This window comes from Tupaia chinensis, unplaced genomic scaffold (genome assembly GCF_000334495.1).
Source record: "Tupaia chinensis unplaced genomic scaffold, TupChi_1.0 Scaffold000333_1, whole genome shotgun sequence".
NCBI lineage: Eukaryota > Metazoa > Chordata > Mammalia > Scandentia > Tupaiidae > Tupaia > Tupaia belangeri.
The window spans coordinates 981,633-988,489 of NW_006159827.1; the positions used below are offsets into that span (position 1 = coordinate 981,633).

General features: G+C 58.8%; 1 protein-coding gene and 1 non-coding gene across 12 annotated transcripts in view; both read left to right on the plus strand.

Moving 5' to 3' along the window:
• The window catches only part of ATP2B2 (ATPase plasma membrane Ca2+ transporting 2), a 354,796-nt gene that overhangs the window by 271,003 nt on the left and 76,936 nt on the right, over window positions 1–6,857 (plus strand). The window lies entirely within an intron of this gene.
• Window positions 5,089–5,141, plus strand: MIR885 (microRNA mir-885). Its single transcript, NR_129426.1, has one exon. It is a non-coding gene; the product is annotated as a microRNA mir-885 (primary transcript).

Consider the following 6,857-nt stretch of genomic DNA (forward strand, 5'->3'; position numbering starts at 1 on the left):
AGGCTGGGGGGGCCACACTGGGCCTGACAAGACTCTCAGTCAGCTCAGGAGTGGCCAGTGAGACAAGGAAGGGGGATCACGAGAGGCCATGGGAGGCCCCTGCACCCCACGGGAAGCTAGGGCACCAGTAGCCCTCTGCCTTGCTGGCTGGGCACCCTGTACGCAGATTGGGCCTTGGGTCTCTGAATGTCAGGAAGCCTCCGCCGGGGTCTCTGGGGCATCTCTGTGGGCATGCCGGAGCCTGGTCGTTTCGGTGGATTCGTGGTGCTGCCGGTCGTCCGTGGGAGGGCTCTGGCAGCCTCCTGGAGCACAGTCCTGCTGCAGTGTGGAAAGTGTACCCACCCACTCGTGGGTGAGAGACAGACCCACTGGGATGGCCGCAGGGTGCAGGTGGACTCCCAGGAGAAAGTGGAGCTGGAAGGGGTGCCTGCCGCCCACTGCGAAAGCCATCGCGGGCGGGTAGGGTAGGATGTGGGAGTGCGGCCTAGCCCAGGCTCGTGGGGAAGAGACTGGAAAGGGGAATGTCGTCAGTCTGGGGAGAGCAGGATGATTGGAAAGAGAATTCTATGACAGTCAGAGCCGTTCTAGGACAAAAGAGGCTTCCTGGAAGGTGGTAAGTTTCTTGTCACTGATTACGTGAGCAGACCTGGTCAGGCCGTGGGTCGGGAGGTGGTGGAGTGTCACAGAAGTGGCTCACCCCATGCCTCCGTCTCAGGCCCTCCTTGTTTTGTTCCCTGCTAAGGCTGTTCATGCCCCCCACCCCTAGGCAGTATCTCCTTTCCTCTTTGCTCATTTAACTCCTGCCCATCTGCTCAGGCCACCTCCTCCATGAAGTCTTCCCTGACTACCACTGCCCCTAGGTAGCTATCCCCTTACCACCTGGAGCCTGTCTTTCAGCTTGGGCCACTCCACATTGCATGTGACCAAGGCAGGCATAGACATGTCATGTAGGGGTTCCACCTTACATAGACCATCTGGAATCAAATAAAGTATCCATCCACATCCCCACACCAGACCAGTTCTAGGTCACCCACCTTTTTTTTCTTTTCTTTTCGGAGATTTTTTTTTTTTTTTTTGGAGAGATTTTCGCTATAGGGCGTGTGCGCTCGCCAGACAGACAGAGACATAGAGACAGAAAGCGAGAAATCACCCCCCAGGGGGGATGGCCACGCCGAAATCCCTTCTCCTCCATTCTCCTCTCGGGATCTTGGGCACGCACGCACATGCACCTGGTGTGAGTTTTAAGCCACCGGGTCCGGGACGTGAACCGCGGTCAACTACATGGGAGTCCAGTGACATAGCCATTACACTAACTGCTGGTTCCCGTGAAAGGTTTTTGCTATAGGGCTCAGGTGCTCACCAGAAAGACAGAGAGAGACAGAAAGCAAGAAATCATCCCCCAGGGGGGATGGTCACGCCTCAATCCCTTCTCCTCCATTCTCCTCTCGGGATCTTGGGCACGCACCCACACACGCCCAGCGTGAGTTTAAGCCACTGGGTCCGAGACTCGAACTGCGGTCTACTACATGGGAGTCCAGCAATATAGCCATTACGCTAACTGCTAGTCCCTAGCTCACCCACTTTTGTGGGTCCTTCTATCCATGGCCCTCAGCAGACATGGATCCTCTTGCGCAGATTGCTCCAAGCGGCAGGGAGCTCTGAACCTAAGGCTCTCGGGAGGCGTGCCCAGCTGCACCCTGGGGCCTGCAGACCTCAGGCACTGCCCTCCGGAGTGAGGACGGAGAAGCAGCACATTGGCACAGAAGAGCAGAGTCAGCCTGGGCCGACCCGGACTTGAGCTGGGGCGTGAACTCACTGTGGGCCTCGGGCACGTTCATTCCCTCCTCTGAGCCTCGGCGCACCTTGGAGCACCCCCGGGTGTCGTGGGTGCTAGAACAGAGGGGGAGCCCCTAGCACAGTGCTGGCACTGCCACTCACAGAGGGCTGGTTCCCTTCCCCATTCCACAGGTGGGGCCAGACGTGGGGCTGACACGGGCCTGGGCCCCTCACCGGCTGGGCACCCTAGACAAGGCGTTTCCCTTCCTAAGCCTTCATTTCCTTGCTGGTGGAATGCGAGCCCCCGCTCCTGAGGTCAGGGTGAAGTATGGAGCCTGCAGAATTGTCCATCCCCCTCCCTTCCTCGAAGGTCTCCCCTTTCCCACCTCTCCGGGTTGCGCCTTTCTCTGCCAGGTCCTCCCCACCATCAGCCTGCTCCAGCCTGCCTCCTCCAGGGGGTCTCCCTTGGTTGCTGCCGTCTTCAGGGCTCTGAACTCAGTCGTTTGGGCATGACCTGACGCCAGGGACCCTCTACCTGTGTTCGGCGTCCTTTCTGCCCCTCAGGGTGGACAGCCACCAAGGGCCTGGGCCGGAGTACTTAGAGGCCCTCGCGGTGGTTCTGAATCCCTCGAGTGGCATCTTCAGTGCTGATTCAACCTAGAAGGGACCGAGAACCTCAGTTGTGGCCAGCAGGCCCAGTCGTGCTCAGCCTGTGACCCTCGACACGGCCCTCCGCCTCCCTGAGCCTCTGTCTGTGTCTGCCATGGGGGAGCAGCGGGCCCCTCGCTGCCTACTCCACAGGACGTGGGCAAACCCTGCAGTGCGAGGTGCTGTATAGGGTGGGATGAACCAGGGACAGAGCACCCAGCTTCCAGCCCCGCTTGGGCTCCCCCTGCAACCTCCGCCCCGGGACCTCAGTCTCCATCTGGTGGACAGAGACAGTGAAGCTTTCAGAAAGACTTGGTGGCCCCAGTGACCAGGGAACCAAGTACACCATAACCCCTTGGGGCTGTCATCCCCCTGGACAGGCAGGAAGGCACGAGCTCACAAAGGACTTGTCGTCAGACTGGGCAGAGCAGACAGGTCTGGGCTTCACACACCCACACGCCTGCAGAGCCAGACCAAGCATGGCCGCCAAGTCGGAATGGCAGCTGCTTCCAACAGCAGAAGCTCAGCTGGGGGGGGCCACAGCGCTCCCTTCGCGAGAGGAGTGAGAAATCCGGAAGCAGGGTTCTCGTGCCATCTCCCCACATTTCGGTGCTGGCCCAAATTCCAATTTTTCAAAAAAGATTCATTTTACTTATTACTATTTTTTTTTAAGAAAGATTTTTGCTATAGGGCATGTGCATTCTCCAGAAAGAGAGAGAGAGACAAAAAGAGAGAAATCACCCCCAAGAGGGATGGCCACACCACAATCCCTTCACCAATCTCCTCTCAGGATTTTGGGTGCGCACACACACACACACACACACACACACACACATGGCATGGTTTAATCCACTGGGTGGTCTGGGACTTGAACGGGGGTCAATTACATGGGCATCCAGTGACGTAACCATTACGCCATCTGCTGGTCCCTATTATTATTATCTTTTTTAACATTTGCTGTAGGGCATGTGAGCTTACCAGAGATAGAAAAAGAGAGAAAGTAAGAAAGCAAGCCACCGTATCCAGGACTCAAACTGCTGTCAGCCATGTGGGAGTTCAGCACCTTAACCACCACGCCACCTGCTGACCCTCAAATTCCAACTTTTTAAAAGTCCATGTGGGTCAAGGTATATATCGGTGGGCTCTACGAACTCTGCCCCAGGCCTGTTTTTCAGCCCCATAGTTTAAGCTCGTGTCCAGCTTCCAGTAAAGCTGCAGAGTGGTACAGAAACTGACGCACCTTTCCGCCATGGCTGGCAATGGGCCCCACTCGCTCTCCCTGAGTTTCCTCTGCCCCTCATCCTGATGGAATGACTCTCTCCCCTTCACCTCCATGCTCCCCAGTGAGGATACCCTGCGTATGCACAATGCACCTTTCAAATTCAGGGAACTCGACACCGAAGGTGGACCTTCCTAATGCTGGGACCAGCAGATGGCATGGTGGTTACAACACTGGACTCCCCCATAGTCAACCGCAGTTCGAGTCCCGGACCCAGCGACTTAAAACTCATGCCAGGTGTGTGTGCATGCATGCCCAAGATCCTGAGAGGAGAATGGAGGAGAAGGGATTGTGACATGGCCATCCCCCAGGAGGTGATTTCTCACTTTCGCCTTGGTTATTTCCCACCCCCTTTAGCAAAAAAACCCTTTTTAAAAAAAAAAAAAAATGAGCATCCACACTCTTTGCCACACGTCCCTACAGCGTGCTCCTGGCTGGGTCTGGTTCTGGGCCCTGCGGGCCTTCAGCTCCTTTCTGAGAGATTTTTGCTAGAGGTAGAGGGTGTGTGTGCTTGCTAGAGACAGAGACAGAGAGACAGAGAGACAGAAAGTGAGAAATTACCCCCCAGAAGGGGGTGGCCACATCACAGTCTCTTCTCCATTCTCCTCTCCGGATTTTGGGCACGCACACACACGCACCCAGCAAGAATTTTAAGCCGCTGGGTCTAGAATTCAAACCATGGTCGACTATGTGGGAGTCCAGCGACACAACCATTATGCCATCTGCTGGTCCCAGACCTGTGTTTTATTTAACCTCCCAAACCCTCGTGAGAACCCTACCGAAGCCACCATCCCTCTTAGGAGACACAGAGGCCCGGACTTGTCATTTCAGCATTTCAGAGGATCCGAAGACGCTTGGCCCAATTCACAGCTGGGGGAACTGAGGCCGAGGGCAGGGGCAGGGCTGCAGGGACACCCCAGCTCCCTGTGTGCTCAGGCCACCACCCTTCCTGCAGCCCCGGGCATGAACGTGACTTCAAGGACCGTGTAGACTTGTCCAACAGCCTGGCCTGCTCAGAGCATCTCGTGGGAGCTTCCTGTGGGGAATGGTGATTGCACGCCACGGAGGTGGCAGTGGAAGGGGCTGTGGTTAGGGGGCTGTTTTCAGAGTGCCAGGGCCTGGCTCCAGCGGGTCTGTTGGCCCAGCCCCCTGCGTGACCCCACCCTCCTCCATCATCCCCCGGCCCCAGCCAGAGCGTTAACAGCAAGAGGGTGCACTGTGAACCTTCCTGGGGCTCCGCCACACCCCTGTGCCTGCTGCCCACCCTGCTGAGCAGAAGCCATGCGCAGGAGAACCGGATCTGCCACCACCGCCACCTCCTCCAGGGAGCCTAGGACGACACCGTGACTGCAGAAGGCCCAGTCTGCCGCTCGGCCCGCACTCTCTCCATTACACTACCCTGCCTCTTCTCTATGAGAGGCAGCGGGGTGTAGTGGATAGAGCACGGGTTCAAGTCCCGGCTCCAACTGTGTGACCCTGGGCCATCACTCAACCTCTCTGAGCCAGAGAGGCCTCTCGGGTGGGTGGAAGGGTTCCGAGTTATTGCGCCAGACCCTAACCTGTGCTTGCGAGAGGGGGACGCCGTGCCGGCTGCTGGTGCTCTGTCACTGGCTGTATTAACGACAGTGATGAGAGAGTGGGTCAGGGTAGGAGCTACCTTGGCTCTGCTCGGTGCTTATGCCTGGAGGCAGGTGACCGCCAGAGACCTCCAGCCCTCCTTCACAGCCTTGGAGACGCCCTGGCTTTCCCCTCGACGCAGGGGATCAAGGAACCCGCATTTCCAGACCCCACTTGTCCCGCACCCCCTATGCAACCTCGGGCGGTCGTTGACCCTCGCCGGGCATGCCACCTGCTTTGGCTCCAAGATAGTCAACATCCGGTCCAGGCCATGGCCAAAGGGCTCCCAGTCTGCCCTTCCCGGGGCCTGTGATTTCCTTTGAGAGAGTAATTTCATGTGGCCTGGGACCCACATGCCGCCGCTGAGCCCAGCGTCCCAGCCCGGGCAGTGGCCCCAAGTCAGTGTTCGCCTCTGCTCTGTGATCTCTGTAGACGAGGCCAGCCCAGGGAGTGCAGGGCCAAAGGGCATGCCAGACACGGGCGTCCTCCATCAGACGGCTGAGAGGAGCCAGAGAGCTGGGGCTGGGGTCGCCGCTGTGCACCCCCCTGCACAGGAGGCCGGGAGGAGCCTCGAGGTGCTCAGGGGCTAGTGGCAATACCAGACCCAGAAGTGTCAGACCTGGGGTCTGTTCAGAGGAGAGCAATGGCATTTCCGTGTAGGTGCCCCCTGGGAGCAGAGACTGTCCTGAGCCCAGAGGAGGCAGCTCTGGGTAAGCGGGAGGGAAGGGCATCCCAGCCGTGGAGGTGTGTGCGCTGACAGGCTGGACACAGAGGCCCCTGCTCTCTGGGACTCCAGGGGCGGAGCCTGTGGGGCAGCAGCCAGGGGCTGAGGGCCAGGAGAAGGCTGGGGACAATCGGGAACACTGAGCTGGGGGACCACTGGGCACGGGGAAAACAGGCCCAGAGAGATACCCCCAAACTCTGCCCCGCCTCTGCTGAGCCTGGGCGACCACCCTGGGGAGCGAGACCAACTCTCCGACATCCTCCCGCCTCCGCGTGTGCAGCCGCCAGCTCCCCGCCGAGACGGGAGCGATCAGATGAGAGGCGATGTGGGGTCTGATTATCTCGGGTGGAAATTGGCCCCTGCGTCTTTTTCCATCCCATCTACACGGGGAGGTGGAGAGCAGCTTCTCTGATGCTGACCCGGCCGGAGGACCAACACCGCATTTTCCAGCCAGTTTCTGACCGGGGTGAGGGCCTCGGCTCCTGGGGCAGGGTGGTGTGTGCTAGAGAACAGCTTGGAGGGACAGGGGAGAGTTCAAATCTTGCCTCAGCTCATGGCCATGGGATGACCCCAGACAAGCCACCCTTGGTGGTGGTGGGGGGGGAGGGTGGGGTCTCAGTTTCCTTCTGTGTGAGCTGAGGCCACACCAGGGACAGCCCGTTGCCCTGTGCACAGTAGGTGTTCTGCAGGAGGGAGCGTGGCTGGGGCGACTGCTGTCTGCCGTCTGAGCAGGCAGGCCAGGGTGTTCTAGTCTCCCCTCTGAATAGCCTCCAGCGACAGCCACCACCCAAGCTCCTGGCCATCACCCGGCGA